The following is a 22,565-nucleotide window of genomic DNA, read 5'->3' as shown; positions in this document are numbered from 1 at the left end:
TCCTACTTCTCTGGATCTGGTCACCTCTCTGGAGTTAGATATCCTCAACACCTTGAAAGGCCCATAATTTTTCCAAGCATTCCAGAGTACATCTGAATCTTGCTACCTGTGGCTAGCAAAAGTTAGGTGGGGAAAATGACTTGCTATGCTAAGCGGGCTCCCTTGGGTGTTCTCCAACCCTACATAGGACTACAGTTACAAAAGGTGGCTATAAAATTTCCCTGCTTTCCACCCTCCTTATCATTCCCTTCAGCCAATATTCTTGCCTGTTTCTCTGGGCAGGTGATAAAGCACTTGCAGAAATGACTACTGCTTCTAGAATTGCTGTAACAACCAGTGAAAGCAACATTAGACGTCTGCAGAGGAAAAATGGCAGGGAGAGAATAGTGTCCTCTACCCATCACATCAGCACTACAAAAAAGCACAAGCAATCACTGGCCTCTCTTACAGAGTTCTTGTCCTATAATGACAAGTGAAATCAGAAGCAGAAAGGGAGAGGTTTTAGGGAATCAGAAGATAAGCTAGAGTTATGTTTTATAGATTTAATTCTTCCTCCAATCAAAAAGCAAGTGGAAACGGTGGCCTGAATCCCAGGTAAGCAGTTACCAGAGTATGTGATAGAAAATGCAGTGCTGAGTGCCTGGAGATTCTTAATGGGTATTGTCTAAGTAGCACTATAGCATGACAGTTTGAGAGTAAGAGGCTTTGAAGAGAGATTTGTTGTTTCCTTTCTTTCATTTTGTTTCCTTTCGTATCCTTTTAACATTTTTATTTATTTATTGTTATTATCTTTTTTAGACAGGGTCTTGCTATGTGTCCAGGCTGGCCTCCAACTCCTGGGCTCAAGCAATTCCTCTTGCTCTAGCCTCCCAAGTAGCTGGGATTGCTGGCATATCCCAGGAGAGCCAGAAGAATAAGAGATATATGGTTCAAATCCTGGTTCCCTCACTTACTAGTTCAACTCATGCCCTTCAATCCACCTCTTCTCACCTACTTACCCATTATGTCCTATCATGCCATTAATACAATCCTAAGAAAACTTAATACAAGGTCTGAGGCTGTAGCTCAGTGGTAGAGTGCCTACCCAGCATCTGCGAGGCACTGAGTTCCATACCCAGCACCACATAAAAATAAACAAACAAATAAATAAAATGTATCATGTCAATCTACAACTAAAATATTTTTTTAATTATAAAAAAATTAATGCAGTACCTAAAAAACTCAAGTGGAGCAAAAAATATACCACTTGTGGGAACTTTGGAATACATTTTATGTTTTTACAGTTTTACTGTTTTAAGAAAAACAATAAGTGACTGATTAGTGATAATATTCATTAATGTTATGAATGCTAATAAATTATATTAAAAGCTCTAGATTGTGATTTACAACCTGTTTTAATGCACCTGTGTCAATTTCATTGAAATATACATGATATTGAAAAGTTGGAACTTGATGGGTTAAGAACATGACTCCAGGATAGGAATATAGTTCAGTAGTAAAGCATTTGAAAGCCATGTACAAGGCCCTGGGTTCAATCCACAGAATGGCAAAAATTAAAAATAACCCCATGACCAAGCAGTTTAGGAGGCTTAAGCAGGAGAATCACAAGTTCAAAGACAGCTTCAGCAACTTATCCAGGTCCTAAGCAACTTTTCCAGGTCCTAAGGAGATCCTGTCTAAATAAAAGAAAATAAAAAAGGCTGGAGATGTGGCTCAGTGGTTAAGTACCCCTGGGTACAATCCCTGGTACAAACAAAAACAAAATAAAAAACAGACCAACAAACAAACAATAACAACAACAACAACAACAACAAACCCTCCTTGAATTCCCATCTCTCTCTTGCATCAAGACCTTCTTTTCTGTTACCCTATCTACTATATTAAAAAATAAAACCTTCCATTTACCTCATCCCCTTCCAGCTTCTGTCCATTTCTTTTCCATGTTATAGCAAAATTCCTTGAAAGAGATGTCTATACTCACTATTTCCAATTATTCTCCTCCCTTTCTTAAATTATCTTCAATCAAGCTTTTGTCTATTACTCCACCAAAATCACACCTCTTGAGGTCTCAAATGATTCTCCATGTTTTCAAATCAAATGGTCAGTACTTAGTGTTCATTCCTAATTTGCTAGACATTTCAGCATCATTCTAAGCATATTAACCACTCTCCTTCTTAAAATATTTTGTCCCCTTGTTAAAGATTTCCAAATTTATATGTGAGCTTCAGATTTCTTCTCTCTATTCCAGATGAATCTATCCAACTGTCTACTCAGCATTTCCTCTTGGAGATCTAACAAGCATCTTCAGTATAACACATTGGCTATGATTTGAATGCATGTGTTCCTCCAATATTTGTAGGTTGAAACCTAATTACCAAGGTGATGGTATTAGGGGTTGGGGCTTCTGGGAGGTCATGATGGTCTGATCCTTTTCAATGAAATTAATAAGCTTATTTTAAAAAATCCTTTGCAGAGCTGCCTCTCCTAGCCCCTCCCCACTTTTTTTGTACCAGGGATTAAACCCAGGGGTGCTTAAATACTGAGCCAAATCCCCAGCCCCTTTATATATTTTATTTAGGGACAAGGTTTCACTAAGTTGCTTTATGGCCTTGCTAAATTGTTGAGGCTGGTTTTGAACTTGTGATCCTCCTGCCTCAGCCTCCCAAGACACTGGGATTACAGGAATGCACCACCACGCTTGGCTCTCCCAGCCCTTTTCTGACCTTGTTATGCCCTCTTCCATGCACTTAGTGTACCATTTTGAAAGAACAGAACTGACCTTCACTAGACATTGAACCTATTAATGCCTTGCTCTTTCCAGTCTCCAGAATTGTGAGAAATATAGTTATGTGCCACATAACAACCCTTTGGTCAAAGACAGACTGCATATATGACAGTGGCAATATATGTAGCTAACTGAGGTATGTAGAAGCCTCTACCTTCTAGGTTTGTGTAAGTACATTCTGTGATACTTGTGCAATTGAGAAATTGCCTAATAATGCATTTCTCTGAATATGACTCCACCATTTGGAGACTTAATACTGTAAATTAATTATTTACCAATTACTCAATTTCAGATATTCTGATGTAGCAGCACACATAGACCAAGATAATGTTCACACAGAATCTGATTTGCCCTTTACCTGGTTCTCCTTTAAACATTTCCCATCTCTCCATGGTAGCCCTTATCCTTCCAGTTGCTGAAGTCGAAAATCTTAGAGTCATCTTTAACTTATTTTTTTCTCTAATATCCCACAGTCAAGACATCTGCAAAACATGTCAAACTTTTCTTAAAAACATCATCAGAAATCTAGCAGGCCTCTCTATACCCCACTACCAACCTGATTCAGGCCACTATCCTCTCTCACCTGCTGGTCTCATTGTTTCTGCCTTTAACCATTTCGTGTCTAGTCTCACTCAACACATCTGCTGGATTGAGCCATTTAAATTTAAGTTAAATCACATTATTCCTCACTGATAATTCTTCATGGCTCCCAGTTTTATTCAGAGTAAAGACCCATGTACATAAAATGACCTGTAAACTCCTAACTGATTTAGTCCCCCCACCATTCTATATTCTCACTATTCTCCAGTCATTTTGGTCTCCTCAATTATCCCTTTATCATGCCACACATGTTCCCATGTTGCCATTTCACTAGCTATCTGTCTGCCTAGAAAATGCTATCCCTGAATATCCATTTGTCTTCCTGCAGACTTCTCCCCAAATGTTCTCTCCTTAAAGAGTCCTTCTCTTGTCCTTATATACATTGACAACACTCCCTTTTCCCTGTAACCACTTTATTGTTTCCCTTAAGAAATATCACCATTTAGTATATTATAGTTTTATTTGATTGATGTCTATGTTCCCCCCTGGAATGTAAATTTCTAGAGGTTTTATTCACTGCTCTGCTCACCAGTACTTAGAAGAGTGCCTGACATATAATATTCAATTAATGTTTGCACAATTGATGAGTGAATGGATGAATGAATCTCTCTACCAAAACCTCTTCAAACAGTGTCATACAGAACAAGCCCTCCATAATATTAGGCAAACTAGCTGAAAAGTCTATCTCATCCAGAAACAAAATGGATGCACCTCTTAATTAAAAAAATGTATCAGAATAAATATTGATAGCTCTGTACCTGATTTTTATACCTGACCCTCATACCTAGAAGAAGTGATATGAATCTTTAGTTTATAAATGAGGAAAATGATGAGGCTTAGAGAGTTAGAGAAACTTTCCTAATGCCATCCAGTCAATAAAGTTCATCTTTTTATTTGTTCATTCCTTCTGCAAATATTTATTAAGTACTTCCATCTGTCAGTCACAGTTCTAGGTCCTGAAAAGACAGCAGTGAACAAGACACATGAGTTCCCTGTTCTTCCTGAATCTTAAATTGCACTGGAGTAAATGATCTTATAATCACAAGAGTTAAGTGCTGGGGCTGGGGTTGTGGCTCAGTGGTAGAGCACTTGCCTAGCATGTGTAAGGCACTGGGTTCGATTCTCAGCACCACATAAAAGTAAGTAAATAAAATAAAGGTTCATCAACAACTAATAAAAAGTGCTGTTTTATTGATTTGGTAGTAGATCAGATGATAGTCCCAGAACACATACACACACACACAGTTTTTCTTTCTGGTACTGGAGATTAAATCCAAGGGTGGTCTACTTCTGAGACACTTCTCCAAGCCCTTCAATTTTTTATTTTGAGACAGGGTCATGCTAAATTTCCAAGGCTGGCATCTAACTTGTGATCCTCCTGCCCCACTCATTAGAGTCACTAGGATTACAGGTGTGAGCTACTGCACTAGGCAGAACATATATTAAAATGCTGGTTCTAATCCAGGGTTTAGATAAATTTTCTGCATTGCTGAAAAGCTCTAGGTGCTACTGTTCTTAATATAAAATACACTGTCAGGGAAATAGTAACATGTACTTGGCCTCTGTCCTTTTATGTAACAAAGTCTAGATCAAAGGGTTACTTACAGCAAGTGGAGCAAATTAGAAGACACCAAGACTTCAGATATCCTGACAAGTGTGTTAAACAGCGCTCTGGGAGCTTCAGAAGCAGCTAGTGTTGAGAGATTCAGATGAACAGGCAGCAAGTTCATAGCTCCTGGAGAAGAATTTCAATTGCTAAGGAAGCAGTGGGTGGGGGCAAGGACTGGAAAGAACAGGGCAGATTCCTGGTTATAGGGATTTCCAAGGCCTGAACAAAGACTCCAGAAAAAAAAAAAAGGCCAGAATAGAACAAAGCTATGAGAGCCTGGACTTGCAATGAAGGATAACTCATCACCTTAGTATCATAGCTGGACTTGCCTGGAACCTGAGCATTGAACTAGAGACCCTTAAATTCATCTTGCTGAAGTGCAGGATTGAATCTAGGGATGTAATGGAGCTCACTGGGCTTGTAGATTGGTGTCAAGTGTTTGGTGGGGGTAGGCTTTGAAAAGAGGAGAATTAGGGGTGGTAGACAAAGAACCAAGCAGATTCCACAGTGTTCTTATCAGGAATTCTTGGAATTTGCAAAGGGGCAGAAAGTTTGTTGGGCTTTGTTTTTACTGGCATGGTCTCAAAGGGGGAAATTTAACATTGATTATTGCCTAGTGATAGTGATAAAATACTCCACCAATTTCTTTGTTGTGTGTCATGCTAAATAGCACTTGGATAAGAAGAATATTAAACTAATTATTGGGAAGAAAGAGATGACACAAATATCTGTTGAGAATAGACAGATGGAGGAGATTGACAAAAAAGGATAAAGGAAATCTGCTATTTACAAATCATGCCCCCAGTGAGATAAGGAGAAATGTGGGAAGAATTCGAGGAAGCCAGTACCTAACACTGTAAATGTCAAATGTCACAATAGTGTGCTCCAAGTGAACTTCACACACACACAAAAAAGGTCATTAAGCTCCAGGTTCCTACAAACTCACAGAACAGAGTGGCCCAGAGTGGTTGACACGTCTCTATCAAAATGAGCCAGAAAAGCAGTATGGCTCTGATGACATGAAGTATTGGTTAAGCATATGACTTCTAGAGACTGACAACTATGGATTTAAAATCCAGCTCTGAGCTGGGCACAGTGGTGCATACCTGTAATCCCAGTGGCTCTGGAAGCAGAGACAGAAGGATGGTAAGTTCAAAACCAGCCTCAGCAACTTAGAGAGGCCTTAAGCAACTCAGCAACACCCTGTCTCTAAATAAAATATATAAAAGGGCTGAAGATGTGGCTCTGTAGATAAACCTCTCTGGGTTCAATCCTGGTACAAAAATCAAATCAAATCAAATCCAGCTCTGTCATTTAACCTTTATAGGATTCAGTTTCCTCACGTGTAAATAGGGATGATGAGAAAATTGCCTATATCATAGAACTGTGGTGAGAATTAAATTACTCACTGCATGCAATCTGACTGAACTTGGCTGGATACATTGTTTGTTTATTTTACTTTGGTACCAGGGATTGAATCTGGGGGTGCTTAACCACTGAGCAACATCCCCAGCTCTTTTGATATTTTATTTAGAGACAGGGTCTCACTAAATGGCTTAGAGTCTTGCTAAATTGCTGAGGCTGGCTTTGAACTCATAATTCTCCTGCCTCAGCCTTCAAAACTGCTGGGATTACAGGTGGTCACCACAGTACCTGGCTGGATACAATGTTAATGTCAATAGATGCTAACAGTTACTGTTGCTGCAACAAGGAAGAGTTGCAAGGGATGTGATTCCAACGCTCTCCTTTACTAGAAGAAAGTTTGAGATCCAGAGAGAAGTAGGGGGTTTCTCTAGGTCACCCACAAACTCATAGCATATCTAAGAACAGAAACCAGGTCTCCTGAGCTCTATTCTCTTCCTACCACCATTAACTTTCTTTTTCACTTTCTTTTTTTCTTATTCCTTCTCCTCCTCCTTTTTTTTTTTTTTTTGTACCAGGGATTAAACCCAGTCAAACTTAACCACTGAGCCATGTCCCCAGCCTTTTTATATTTTATTTAGAGACAGGGTCTTAATAAATTGCTGAGGGCCTTGCTAAATTGCTGAGAATGGCCTTGAAGTTATGATCCTCCTTGCTTCCCAAATTGTTATCGGAAATAGTTGAGGTAATGCTATAGCCAAGTTAAAAAATTGTCAAGCATGACAATTTTAAAGATGATGGGTGAAGGGAATTTTAAACTGTGTTTAACTCTGTTAAACAAAAATCACTGTTAAACTATCTCAGATTTTTTTATTTGTCGTGTGTGTGTGTTTGTGTGTCTGTGTGCGTGCACGTGCGCGCACTAGGTATTAAACCCAGAGCCTTGCACATACTAAGCACACATTCTACCACTTAGCTAAATGCCCAGCCCCAGTAAAACTGTCTTTTTTTTTTTTTCAATGCTGGGTATGGATCCCAGGGCCTTGTGCATTCTAGGCAGGTGCTCTACCTCTGAACTACATCCCCAGCCCTTCTCAGAATTTTTCCTGAATTATTGAAACTTTGAATGCTGGAACACCTTCAGAAAGATGCTTTTGAAGTAAATTCAGCTACCTTCTATAATCACAAAATATTTCTGAAAAGAAACATAGCAGTTGCTTTTATAAAGATAGTTTATGTTCAATCACTAGTTCAACAAAAAATATTTTATGTTGTCTGACAGCTCAATGTACATGTGTGTATGTGTGTGTGTGTGTGTGTGTGTGTGTGTGTGTGTGTGTATGTGTAATCATTACCCAGATTAAGACATTGAACATTTCCTTCATTCTTCATACTCCTCCTGGTCTCCACCCCCTATCTCCAAAAAAATATATAATTCTGGCTTATACCATCATCAGTTATTATTTCTATTCTATACCTCCTTTTAAAGAAAATCAAGCACTTTGCATACTTTTGTATTTGCATATTTTTTGGTACTGAGGATTGAATCCATGTGTTTTCAACCATTGAGCCACATCCCCAGCCCTTTTTTTTTTTTATCTTTTATTTAGAGACAGAGTCTCACTGAGTTTCTTAGGTCCTCACTAAGTTGCTAAGGCTGACTTTGAAGTTGCAGTCCTCCTGCCTCAGCCTCCTAAGCTACTAGAATTATAGGTGTGCACCACCAAACTCTGTATCTGCCTTCTTTTGCTCAATATTGTGTTTGTGAGATTCATCTACATTGGTATGTGTGGTATGAGAAGAGAATATGTTCTAGGGAAACACTGATAGTAGAGATGGGAGACTGATTACATACAGAACTCTGATAAAGGAAGCCAGGTTTTTCACTGTTCAAAAGGGAGTTAAAATAAAGAAAGGTATAAAACAAGAATGAACCTCGTGGCACTGGATTGAACTTGGAGATACTTATATGAACTCAAAGCTATTTCCTGCCATAAGAAATCACCACAAATTTGGTGCCTTAAAACAACACAGATATATTCCATTATGAATGTGGAAGTCAGAAGTCTAAAATTAAAGTGTCAGTGGGGCTGTGTTCCTTCTGGAAACTCTAGAGGAAAATGTGTTTGCTTACCTTTTCCAGATGCTACAGGCTGCCTGTGTGCCTTTGTTTGTGCTCTTCTTCCACTTCAAAGTGATTCTCTGGTTGCATCATGACATCTTTTTCTGAAGTCAAATCTCTACATCTCATTCTTCTAAGACACTTGAGATTACATTGGGCCTACTCAGGTAATCCAGGAAAATTTGTCCATCTCAAGATCCTTAAATCACATCTGCAAATTCCCTTTTACATTTTGAGAGAACATATTCCTAGTCTCTGGATATTAGGACATGGGTTTTTTGAGAGAGTTATTCAAGCCTATCACTCATGGTACAAATATACATGTGGATAGGTAGAGAATTAAATATGGAGGTAAATGTAAATGTGTATTTACACATATGTGTGTATGTATATGTATGAAATAACATATAGATCTTGGATTCTAAAAGCCATTCTGCAGTAAGACAATTAGGGTTCCTTCAGGAAATGACTGATTCCAAGGCTGTGGCAGAAAAAGTACAACATAAGTCTGGAACTTTTATTTTTAATTTTTTTTTTTCTTTTCTTTGTTCTGACTGTACTAGGGATGAACCAGGGACACTCTACCAGTGAGCTACATTTCTTTAAAGTTTGAGCCAAGGTCTTGCTAGATCACTGGAGCCTAGTACATTTCTTTTTTTTAAATATATATATATATATATATATATATATATATATATATATATATATATATATATATTAGTTTTCGGCAGACACAACATCTTTGTTTGTATGTGGTGCTGAGGATTGAACCTGGGCCACAACGCATGCCAGACGAGCACGCTACCGCTTGAGCCACATCCCCAGCCCCCCCCCCAGTACATTTCATTGTGCTTTTAAAAAGCAAGGATGGGGGCTGGGGCTATAGCTCAGTGGCAGAACACTTGCCTAGCATGTGTGAGGCATTGGGTTTCCTTAGAAATACATAAAAATGAAGCAAATAAAATAAAAGCATGCTGTCCATCTACAACTACAAAAAGAATTTTAAAGCAAGGATGGGGGCCAGATGTGATGGTGCACATAATCCCAGTGATATGGGAGGCTAAGGCAGGAGAATTTCAGATCGGAGGCCAACATCAGCAATTTAGTGAGATCCTAAGCAACTTAGTGAGACCTTATCTCAAAATAAAACATAAAAAGGCCTAAGAATGTGTCTCAGTAGTTCAGTGCCCCTGGGTTTAATCCCCAGTACCAAGCAAATCCACAAACAAACAAAAACAGATGGGGTCATGTCAAAAAAAAAATATGTGAACTTGAAGGAACTTCCATTGGCCAATCTGGGACATTTTGAGCATTAAAATAAATAATGAAAGTAACTATAATACATAGAAATAAGTAGTAAACTGTGTCTGTATTGATAAAAGAAAATAAATGAGGAATAAGACAAATACACTGAAGGAAATTAATAGCAGATTAACATTGCAGAAGAAAACAATTAGCAAATTTGAAAACACAGTAACTGCTATTACTTTTCTATTACTAGTAACAAATTAAACCCTAAATTCAGCCACTTAAAAGAGCACATTTATTATCTCAATGTCAGTGGATCAGAAATCCAAGTACAATGTAGCCAAGTCATCCAGCTCAGAGTTTCTCAGAAGCCTGCAAACAAGGTGTTGGCTGGGCACTTGATCATGTCAAGGTTCAAGAGGGGTAGGATTCAAGTCCAAGTTCACTCACCAATTGTTAGAATTTCACTTTGTCACAGGCTGTTGGACTGAGAGCCTCAGTTCCTTGTTGGCTGTTGGCCATGAGCCACCTTTAGTTTCTTGCCACATAATCCTCTCCATGTGGAATTTCATGGAATGTCAGCTGGCTTCATCAGAATAAGCTAGTGCGAGAGCCAGGAAAAGTAGAAAGGAGGGAAATGCTACAATATATTATTAACATAATACTAGAAGGGTCATCCTTTCAGTTTTTCTGAATTCTGTTAGAGGCAAGTCACTGAGTTCAGCCTACACTTAAGGGGGGAGGGTTACCCAAGGATGTGAGTACCAGGGGTCATTAGGAGTCATATCAGAAGCTACCTCATATAGTCTCAACTCTGGCCCCCAATGACTCATGTCCCTTCCACGTGCAAAGTATGTTCACCCACTCCTTAGTCTCCTTCATCTCCCATTATTATAGCATCAGCTCAATGTTTAGGATTCTTTTACTTTAAGTGACGTCCAGGAGCACTTAAGTCTCCTCAGATATACTTACTTACATGGATCAACTAGTTCCTCTCAATTTGTAGATCTGTACAATTAAAGAGTCAGACTTGTCTGTCCTCACCACAAACTTCCCACAGATAAGGGTGCAACAGGCAGAATAGGATAATTGCTATAGACCTCTTTGCACAAAATGGGTGGAAGTTGGACACAAAAGGGTCATTGGCATAACAATTCTGAAATCCAGCCAAGAAAATGCTGGAAGTTCCTTAATTAGGTTTCAAGGACTGGGGATAATTTTTCATGGTGCTAGATTATACATCTGAACTTTTGGTTTCATTCTCTGATTCTTTTTCATAAAAGGTAGCACATGTCTGTAGACGTGTAGTTTTCTCAGCCTATTTACTGACAATACAATTGTGGACTAACTGCTTCCTTATTTTGTACCACTGGTGCCCACTTAAGTCAAATATGCCAGTGTTTCTGCAGACTTTTCTCAAAATAGTTTTGCAGTTTCTATGATTTTTATTGGGGTTTACCACATTATACACACGTGTACATGCACACGCACATACACACACACACACACACACACACACACACACACATACACACACACACTATAAATCTTTAAAATAAACCTTACTCTATCTTGGAACTCTGCCAGGCCAGCTGAGAGAGGAAATGTCCTTAAGCTTTCTAGAACCCCCAGTGCTCAATTAGAAGATCCATAGAATTGAGCACACATTTAATTGCTTTAGTGGGGTCCTTGGTGTTACTGAATAATGTCCTTATTTCTTTTTTTAATTTAAGTGATTTTTATCAATACTTTACAATTACACATAATATTGGGATTCATTGTGATATATACTTATATGCATATAATTTGGTCAATTTCCTTCCCCAGTACTTCCCCTTTTTCTCCCCTCCTCCCTCCCTTTGGTCCCCTTCCTCTACTTTACTGGTTTCCCTTCTAATTTTGTGAATAATCTCATTTCTTAGCAAAAGGTTGTACAGTCATACACTCAGATATATTTGTAGGTCATTTTTCCTGAGAGTGCCAGGAAGCCATTTTTTTATTGGAGCATCGTTTTCTCTCTGGAGTGGCTGAGAATGTTTAAAACCATTGATTTCTAGCTCCTTTTTGTTAAATAGTTTTCCCCTCAATTTATCTATCTTTTCTCATATTTCACTTAAAATAGCAGTAAGAAACCAAGTAGACTCTTCAAGACTGTGCTTGCAAATCTCTAGTTAGATCACTAAGTACATTACATACATGCTTTGCTTTCCATGTGACCGCAAATGACAATGTCACTAAACTTTCTGTCACTATATAATAAGGATCCAACTTCCTCCAGTTTCTCTGTTTTGCCTCTCAAGGCAATTTGGGTCATTTTATTTTAGTTTTTGGTCCCAGGGATTGAACCCAGGGGTGTTCAACCACTGAGCCACAACCCCAGCCCGTTTTTTTAAAAAAATTGAGACAGGATCTCACTATGTTGCTTAGGGCCTTGCTAAGTTGCTGAGGCTGGCTTTGAATTTGTGATCCTCTTGCTTCAGCCTCCCAAGTCCCTGGGATTATAAGTGTGCACCACTGTGCCTGACTATTACAGTTATTTTAACATGCTTCTCAAAAATTTCAAGTTTTTATTCACTGTCACTTTCCAAAGCCACTTGCACATTTTTATGAATTTGTTAAGTAGTGCTTCACTCCCCAATACCCAAATATGTATGAGTTACCTATCACTGCATAACAAATTAGCTGTAAATTTAGAAGCTTGAAACAGTAATATTTACAATTTCAGTTTCTCTACATCAGGAATTCAGATGCAGGTTATCCAGATTCTCTCTTTCATGGTCTCTCACAGGCTACAGTCATCTCAAGGTTTGACCTGGCAAGGATTGGCTCCAAAGTTCATGCTTATGGTTGGAAGGATATAATTCCTCACAAGCTATTGGATTGATGATCTGAGGTCATCACTGGCTGTTCATTAGAGACCACCTTCAGTTCTTTGCCACATAAACCTCCCGGTTGAGAACTTGAACCACACAACCTGGCAGCTTGCTCCATCAGACATATATAGAAGAAGAGCCAGAAATAGAGTGGGCAAGACATAGCATATGGCCTTTTATAACCTAATCTTAGAAAAGACATACCATCATTTTTTCCTTCCTCTATTAATTAAAAGAAAGCCACTTGATACATATCATACTCAAAAGGATGTGATTACACAAGAACATGAAACCAGGAGGTGAGGATCATTGAAAGTCATTTTCAAAGCTGTTCACCACAGCAATAGAAACAACTTAGAGTGAAACACAAAAAGATAGTTTATAAAAATAACAACATTAGTGAGCTGTGAGACAACTTATGTGTGTCATTGGATGCCCAAAGGAAAGAAAAGGTAGAGAGAGAAAAATATATTTGAAGAAATAATTGTCTCAAATTTGATTGAAACTATAAATCTACAAATACAAAAAGCTCACCTAATTTCAAGCACAAGAAAGATTAAAGATAACCATGCCAAACAATCATAATCAATTTGCTCAAAACTGGTGAAACAGAGAAAATTTCAAACATAGATAAAGGACATGGGCTCTTCCTGTTCTCCATCATGGAACAGGATCAAGGCAAAAATGAGAACCCCATGTGGGAACTTTGCACCTGCAAGCTCTGCCTCAATATCTGTGTGGGGGAGAGTGGAGAAAGACTGACTTGGGCTGCCAAGGTATTGGAGCAACTCCCCAGCCAGACTCCTGTGTTTTTTAAATCTAGATATGCTGTCAATCCTTTGACATCAGAATAAATGAAAAGATTGCTGTTCACTGCACAGTTTGTGGAGCCAAAGCAGAAGAAATATTGGAGAAAGGTCTAAATGTACAGGAGTATGAATTAAGGAAAACTAATTTCTCAGATATTGGCAACTTTGGTTTGGGGACCTAGGAACACATTGATCTGGGCATCAAATATGATCCAAGCATTGGGATCTATGACCTGGACTTCTATGTTGTGCTGGGTAGGCTGGGTTTTAGCACTGCAGACAAGAAGCTCAGGACCGGCTGCAATGGAGCCAAACACAGAATCAGCAAAGAGGAGGACATGTGCTGGCTCCAGCAGAACTATGATGGGATCATTGTTCCTGGAAAATAAATTACTGTCTATCCAAAAGCCCAATAAAACATTTTCAGTGAAATGTTAAAAAGGGGAAGGAAATAAAGAAAAAGAAAAAAAAAAAAGAAAAAGAAAAAAACATGGTCTGTAATAGAAAAATAAGGATGTCGGGTGTGGTGCATGACTGTCATCCCAGCAGCTCCAGTGGTTGAGGCAGGAGCGTCATGAGTTCAAAGCCAGCCTTAGCAACAGCGAGGCTCTAAGCAACTCAGTGAGACTCTGTCTCTAAATAAAATACAAAATAAGGCTGGGGATGTGGCTCAGTGGTTGAGTGCCCCTGAGTTCAATTCCTGGTACCCTCCCCCAAAGAAAAGAAAAAGAAAAAGGATGACAACAGAGTTTTCATGAGAGACAATACAAATGAGAAGACACTGAAGCAATGTATTTAAAACATTCAAAAATATCAACTTATAATTCTATACCAAGTGAAATTATCTTTCAAGGAGTACAGAAATGGGACCAAGGGGGAGGGAGGAGAAATTGGAAATGGGACGAACTAATAACAAAATTGACCAGATTATTCTATGCACATGTATGACAGTGAATTCCACCTTCATGCATATGTATACAGCACCATTTAAAAAAAAAACAAATAGAAGGAAGACCAACAGAGTAGAGGAAGGGGATCAGGGGAGGGAGGAGGGAAAGTGGAATTACTGAAGATTGAAATGGACCAAATTATAATACATGTATGCATGATTACACCAAAATGAACCATATATATATATATATATATATATATATATATATATATATATATATATATATCTGGACTATTAACCCCACACAGCAGTAGTAACACAGCAGTAGAACACAGTTCTTCACTTTCTGAAAGAAGTAGGTTAAACAGAAGTTTAAATAATATCTAGTTTCAGAACATTATGTCTGAAATATCCAAATTTCAATAAAAATAACTTCTTATACCAGGGCTAGGGAGATCTCAACTTGAATATAAAAAAAAATCAATCAGTAGTTTCCAACACAACATTGTCATCAGATATGTCAGAATTATATGACAATGGTTTTGGAACATTCATCATAAAAATCCTTCAATAAGCAATTACAAAAATGACTGCAGTCAATGTAAAAAAAAAAACAAGTCTCAGAAAAGAAACAGAAGATATATAGAAGATCCAAATGGAACATTAGAACAAAATTATAAAAAACAAAACCAAAAACAACCTCAGTGGATGGGCTCAATAGCAGAATGGATGGGATAGAACTATCAGTGAACAGAAAGATAGAACAACACAATTTACCCAGTCTGAACAATAGAGAAAAAATATACTGGGAAAAAAATGAACAGAGTCTCAGTAACTAATAACAGAACTTCAAAATACATGAAGTAAAAGCTGATGAAATTTCAAAGAGAAATAGGCATTCTACAAGTCTAATTTGATATTTCAATAACTTCTCTTAATAATTCATAGAATAAGTAGACAGAAAATCAATAAGGTCATAGTTTAACTCAATAACACCATTAATCAACTGGATTTAATTGACATTTATAGAATGTTTCATCCAACAAAAACACAATGCATATTCTTTTCAAGGGAACTTGAAATGTTTACCAAAATAGACTATACTCTGGGCCATAAAATAATTCTCAGTAATTTAAAAAGAGTCAAGTCATAAAAAGTGTATTCTCTGGCTGCTGTGAAATTAATTTAGACATTAATGAAAGAAAGATATCCAGAAATTCTCCATGTTCTTGAAAATTGAATAAGATCTTTTAAATGACCAGTGGGTTAGAGAAGAAATCAAGGGTAAATTGGTAAGCATTTTGAAGAGCATGAAAATGAAAATGAAACATATTAAAATATGTGGGATATTGTCAAAGCAGTATTTAAGGAGAAATTTAGAACACTCAACATTTGTATTAGAAAAGAAATATCAAGTTATTTGGAGATTATTCCTTAAGAAGCTAGAAGAGACTATGAAAACTAAAGTCAACAGAAGAAATGAAATACTAAAGATTGATCCAGAAAAAAATGAAGTAGAAAATAGATAATAAATGTAGACAATTAATGAAATCAAAAGCTGGTATTTTGAGAGGATTAAAAAAATCAATAAACCTCTAGCCAGACTTATCAGGAAAAGAAAACAAATCACTAGTTCATGAGAGAAGTGACATCAATATAGATATTAAAATGAAAAGAGAGGAATATTATAAACAATGTATTCCTTAATAGTTAACACCTTAGAGGGAATGAATAAATACTTTAAAAGACAATCTAGGGCTGTGGTTGTAGCTTAGTGGTAGAGCACTTGCCTAGGGTATGTAAGGCCCTGGGTTCAATTCTCAGCACCACATATAAATAAATAAATTAAATAGAGATCCATCAACACTAAAAAAGTATTTAAACACAAATACAATCTATGGGCCAGGCATGGTGGCACATTCCTGCAGTCCCAGCTACTTGGGAGGCTGAGACAAGAGGATAGAATGTTTGAGGCTAACTTAGTGAGACCTTGTCTCGATTTTTTAAAAGGATTTAATCCCCAGTACCAGGGGAAGAAAAAGGAAAAGACAATTTATAAAAGCACACTCAAGAAGAAACAGATAACCTGAATAGCACTATATTTATTATAGAAACCAAATTTGTAGTAAAAACCCTTCCCCCAAGGGAACTCCAGGTCCAGCCAACTCCAGAATTTGTAGCAATTCTACTCAAACCCTCCAAGAAAATTGAAGAGGGAAGAATCCTTTCCAACTCATTCTGTGAGAACAGCATTATTCAAATCAGACAAAGCTGGTACAAGAAAATTAGAGGCTGATATTCCTCATGAACTTAGATACAAAGATTCTAAAGAAAATTTTTACTAAATTGAATCCTAAACTATGAAGAAAAAAAGACAATACACCATAGCCAACTGGGGTTTATATTAGGAATATAATATTTTAATATTTGAAAATCAATGTAATTCACCATATTAACAAAGGTAAAAAAAAAAACCCTATATGATCATCTCAGAAGATGCAAAAAACAGTCTAGCATCTAATACTGATAAAGAGTCAAAATTAACCAAGAACAGAAGGGAATTTCCTCATTTTGTTAAAAGGCATATCTATAATAAAACGTATTATTTTTAATATTTTTTTAGTTGTAGTTGTCAATACCTTTATTTTATTTAATTTTATGTGGTGCTGAGGATCAAACCCAGGGCCTCACACTTGCTAGGTGAGCGCTCTACTGCTGAGCCAAAACACCAGCCCCCAATAAAACTTATTATTTATGTAAAATATTGAATGCTGTCCACTTAAGATGAGGAGAAAAACAAATATGTCCACTCTCACCACTTGTCTCCCATGTTGTACTAGAATTTCTAGCCAAGGCAATTAGCTAAGAAAATAAAGAAAAATTAAAACTGTATCTAATCATAGGTTACATGAAAATCTATGTAGAAAATCTAATGAAATCTACAAAACAGCTACTAAATTAATAAGTGAATTTTTCAAATTTGAAGGATACAAGATCTATATAAAAAATCAATTGGGGGCTGGGGTTGTGGCTCAGTGGTAGAGCGCTTGCTCAATCCTCACCGTGTTCAATCCTCAGCACTGCTTAAAAATAGATAAAATAAAGGTATTGTGTCCATCTATAACTAAAAACATGTTTTAAAAAATCAATTGAATTTCTATATACTAGTATTCAACAATTAGAAATTTAAATTTTAAATATACCTTTTATTGAGATATGGTTTGTATTTCCAGCCATATTTGATTATGTATGTTACTTAACATGATTTGTTTTTCCTCTATGATTAGTTTTTCCTTTACTGTACTACCTCCCGTTGTTGGTTTTCATTGTTATTTTTCATTTCCTCTTCCTGTAATGTTTTGCCAAGGATGTTTTGAAGAGCTGGTTTTCTAGCTGCAAATTCTTTTAAAAAAATATACCTTTTATAATAAATCAAAAATATGAGGTACTAAGTAACGAATCTGACAGAAGGTGTGCAGGCTGTGTACTGAAAACTGTAGAACATTATTTTAAAAAAGTAATTAAAATTCTCTAAATAAATTATAATTATACCATGTTGATGGATTAGAAGGTTTGTGTTGTTAAGAGGTCAATTGTCTCCAAATTTCTTCAAAATTCAACATAATTCCAATAGAAAAATTTCAAGGGGCTGGGGATGTGGCTCAAGCGGTAGCGCGCTCGCCTGGCATGCGTGCGGCCCGGGTTCGATCCTCAGCACCACATACCAACAAAGATGTTGTGTCCGCCGAGAACTAAAAAATAAATATTAAAAATTCTCTCTCTCTCTCTCTCTCTCTCTCTCTCTCTCTCTCTCTCCCTCCCTCCCCTCTCTCACTCTCTCTTTAAAAAAAAAATTAAAAAAAAAAAAGAAAAATTTCAAAAATCTTTCTAATGGAATTTGATAATCTGATTCCAAAAATCATATGGACATGCAAAGGATCTAGAATAGACATAACAACTTTGAAAAGAACAAAGGAGAAAGAGTAGAAGGGAGAAGAGTAAAAGAGTAGTACCTGGTATAGATATCTTTTTTTTTCTTATCTGATTTTAAGACTTGTTATAAAAGCTACAAGAATCAAGACAGACTGGCATAAAGATAAATAGATCAATGAAACAAAATAAAGGGAGCAGATATAGACCTATACATATATGTACAACTGATTTTAAAAATTTTAGTTGTAGGTGGACACAATATTTTATTTATTTATATGTGGTACTGAGGATCGAACCCAGTGCCTCACACATGCTAGGTGAGCACTCCACCACTGAGTCACCACCCCAGCCCCTGTACAACTGATTTTTGACAATGTGAAACAGCAATTCAGTAGCAAAAGGGAAGTCTTTCCAACAAATGGTGCTGGAAAAATTAGATATTCAAATAAATATAAATGAACTTTGATCTATATCCCTGTTTGCAAATAAAAATTAACACAAAATGGATCATACATCTAAATAAAAAATCTTAAACTGGAAGTTTGAAGACAACATAGGATTTGGCAAGGATTTCTTAGATATAACACCAGAAGCATGATTCATAATAGAATACATTGACAAATTTGTTTCCACCAAAACTGAAAACCTCTGTTCTTCTACAGACACTGTTGAAAGATTGAAAAAGCAACATGCACCTGCAGAGAAAGCATTTTCAAATTATATATCTGATCAAGCACTTGTGTCTAGAATGTACCGAACCTTCCAATCTTGGCAATAAGAAAATAAATAAACCAGTTTTTAAAATGGGGGGATAATTTGAACAGACATATTACCAAAGAAGTTATACATTTGACAGATAAATGCATGAGAGATGCTTAACATCATTAGTCATTAAGAGAATGCAAATTGAAATTACAATGACATCATTTTTCAAATATTAGAATGTCTAAAATTAAACTGATCATACAAAGTATTGGTGAAGATGTGCAGAAGATGGAAGATTTATACATTGTTGGTGAAAGTGTAAGTTGATGAACTAATTTGGAAAACAGTCCAGCAGTTTTTCCCACACTTTAACATATATTTACCATATGATTCAGCCATTTCACTCTGAAGTATTTAACCATATCAGACACATATCCATATGAAGATGATAAACAAAGGTTTATGAATTTTATTTGCAACATGTAAAAGCTGGTAACACCTGTATTAGTTAGGGTTCAATCACAGAAACAGATCTAGTAGGTAACACACATTAGGAGATTTATTAAAAGGAATTGACTGAACAGGCAAATTCAAAATCCATAGGATGGGACATCCACTGGGGTAAGCTGGACCTCTGGCTATGAACTGAAGTTGCAGTCCACAGGTGAAATTTTGTTTTCTTCAGGATAGGCTCAGTTCCACCTTTAAGGTCTTTCAACTGATTGAATCAGGCCCACCCAGATGACGTAGGATAATGTCTTTACCTAAAGTCAACTAATTGCAAACATTAATCATATCAAAAAATACTTTCATGAGGTTTCTGTTTAATTGAATAATTGAGGATATCAACTGACCATAATGCAAATATCCATCAACAGGTGAATGGATAGAGAAATTGTGTTATATCCATATGATGAAATACAATTTCATCAACAAAAATCATGAACGATTGATACATGAAACAACCAGGATGAATCTCAATATAATTATGCCACAGAGTTCATACTATATGATTCCATTTACGTGAAATGCTAGGAAAGCCAATGCATCTATGGTGTCAGAAAGAAGATTAATGGTTGCCTGAGGATAGGGGAAAGATAGAAGTCAGAGTGGGCAGAGGCAAGATTTGTAGAGAATTGTATGTATGTGTGTGGGGGAGTGTGTTTGGTATGATTCTTATTTTGATTGTGTTGATGCTTTCACAGGTATATACATGGCAAAACTTACCAAACTTTCTGTGAAGTTGTGTCGATTATACCTCAAAGCTATTATAAATTAAAACAAAAAGCGAATCTGACAGCTGCAAAATGAAAATTATGACACAATAGTATGCCATCACCTACAGTTTGAAAAACACGGTAGGAGGTTATAAAGACCATTGTCTACTTTTTGATTTATTTGCTTGCTGTCTACCACCCATCTTCTTTCTATTTGAGGGTTATCTTCAAGACATGAAATATCAGTGAGACACAGTACCCAGCCTCAAAAACAGAAGTGGAAGGAGAGCTGTGCCCTTAAAAGAAAGATGCATGCCTCTCACTGCCTATTGCTTTCCCTTTCTCCAGGTTGAAACACTGACAATTTGGGAAGCAATAAGATCTTATCCAACCTCCATACTAGCCTTGGACCACTGAGTGAAAAATTAACTTCTGTCTCATTTAATAGTTTGGACTCTCTTATTAGAACAGTTGAGTATAATTAACAAATAGGCAAATAGTAGGAAGATTACTCCAGAAGAATAGCTACTTCAGAGGTTTTGCTATGAATGTTTAGAGAGAGAAAGGCCCTTATCAGCTATTTAGTCCAAGGTCCTCATTTCAAATGAGACCCCAGGAGGAAAAAAGGATCTGTCCAAGGCTGCACACTTAACTCGGCTTAAGGATTCTTACTCTGTTGCTACCCAGGGAAGATACTCTCTTCATTTATGTACTTAGCATTATTAGAGGCCAACAATAAATGACTTTTATAGAATTATTGAACTCAACTTGTTATTGTTTCCAGATGGGTCATTTTTGCTGTTGTTGCTTGTTTTTGGCACTGGGGATTGAACCCAGGGACATTTAACCACTGAGCCACATTCACAGCCCTTTCAATATTTTATTTAGAGACAGGCTCTTGCCAATCTGCTTAAGGCCTCACTAAATTGCTGAGGCTGGCCTTGAACTTGTGCTCCTCCTGCTTCAGCCTCTGGAGCTGCTGGGATTACAGGCATGTGCTATCGTGCCGGCTCAGAGGGGCCAGTTTCTAAAAGCAGGTCCATGGCAGCCAGAATACTGTTGAACTGCAGTGGTTAATATTTTGACAAGAAATCATATTGTGTAGTGACTAATTACACTATAAAATCCTGGCACCCAATTTGTTTAATAATAAGGATGTTTTAATTGCAATTTTTCTGTGACTCAGCATAAGTTTTCAGCCAAATATCCGGCAGTGACTTTGTAATTGTAGGGAGTTCTAGAACTTGGTTGAAGTAAACACTGAGTTGGCGAGACTGGCACTTGTATGATAGGCATTCAGTGCATACATCAAGCATTTATTACATGGAAATAATGTTTTGAATTAACTCATTTTTATAACAGAGCACCAACCCAAATCAACATCATTATCCAAAAGGTAAAAGCTCAGGTAGGCAGAGGAGCCACATTACTTTCAGCAATCAGGAATGAATGAGAAAGATACTATACTATACTATACTATTCTAGAACTTGGTTGAAGTAAACACTGAGTTGGTGAGACTGGCACTTGTATGATAGGCATTCAGTGCATACATCAAGCATTTATTACATGGAAATAATGTTTTGAATTAACTCATTTTTATAACAGAGCACCAACCCAAATCAACATCATTATCCAAAAGGTAGGCAGAGGAGCCACATTACTTTCAGCAATCAGGAATGAATGAGAAAGATACTATACTGGGACAGAGAAAGATGATTTGAAAGAAAAAAAAATATGATTATAAAAAGATGCTACAAACCACATGCGGTGGTGCACCCCTGTAATCCCAGTGGCTTGGGAGGCTGAGGCAGGAGGATTGTGAGTTCAAAGCCAGCCTCAGCAACTTAGCAAGGCCCTAAGTAACTTAGCAAGACCTGTCTTTAAATAAAATATAAAAAGGGCTGGGGATGTGGTTCAGTGGTTAAGTGCACCTGGGTTTGTTTTTTTGTACCAAAACAAAACAAAATAAATACAATGCTACAGAGCTAGAGATACTCTGCATTCCTTCACAGTAGAGAAAACTCCTCATCTTATCATTTTGTATGGTGTAGTCTATAGTTAGTTGTAATAGGACTTAGTAGTCCTATTTACAGTTTTAGAACGGTCGTTGGAGGAATGGTACAGCAACAGCTCAGCTTAGGTTATAGCCTTTGAAATGAATAAAGCTAGTTTTGAACCCAATTTCTGACACTAAATAGCCTTTTTCCCTTCATTTCTCCAAGTCTCAATTTAGTTATCACTGCAATACAGATAATATCTCCTGCCTCACTTGGTAACTGCAAGGATTAAACCTGCAAAAATATGCCCTAGTCACTTAATGCAGTGCCTAACATATAGTAAGTACTCAGTAAATATGTGTTGCCATTATCATTGTGTTTATATGTGCCCACATCATTGGAGCCTATTTGA

At 37.0% G+C, this 22,565-nt stretch overlaps 1 pseudogene across 1 annotated transcript; it reads left to right on the top strand.

Moving 5' to 3' along the window:
* Nucleotides 1-13,261: 13,261 nt before the first annotated feature.
* Nucleotides 13,262-13,797, top strand: LOC308639270 (large ribosomal subunit protein uL5-like; annotated as a pseudogene). The gene has a single exon. The product of its transcript is annotated as a large ribosomal subunit protein uL5-like (transcript).
* Nucleotides 13,798-22,565: the final 8,768 nt, after the last annotated feature.

Source organism: Spermophilus citellus, assembly GCF_964194105.1.
Source record: "Spermophilus citellus genome assembly, chromosome: X".
Classification (NCBI taxonomy): Eukaryota; Metazoa; Chordata; class Mammalia; order Rodentia; family Sciuridae; genus Spermophilus; species Spermophilus citellus.
Note: the sequence above shows the minus strand (reverse complement) of the source record. Positions and strands in the feature narration are given on the sequence as shown.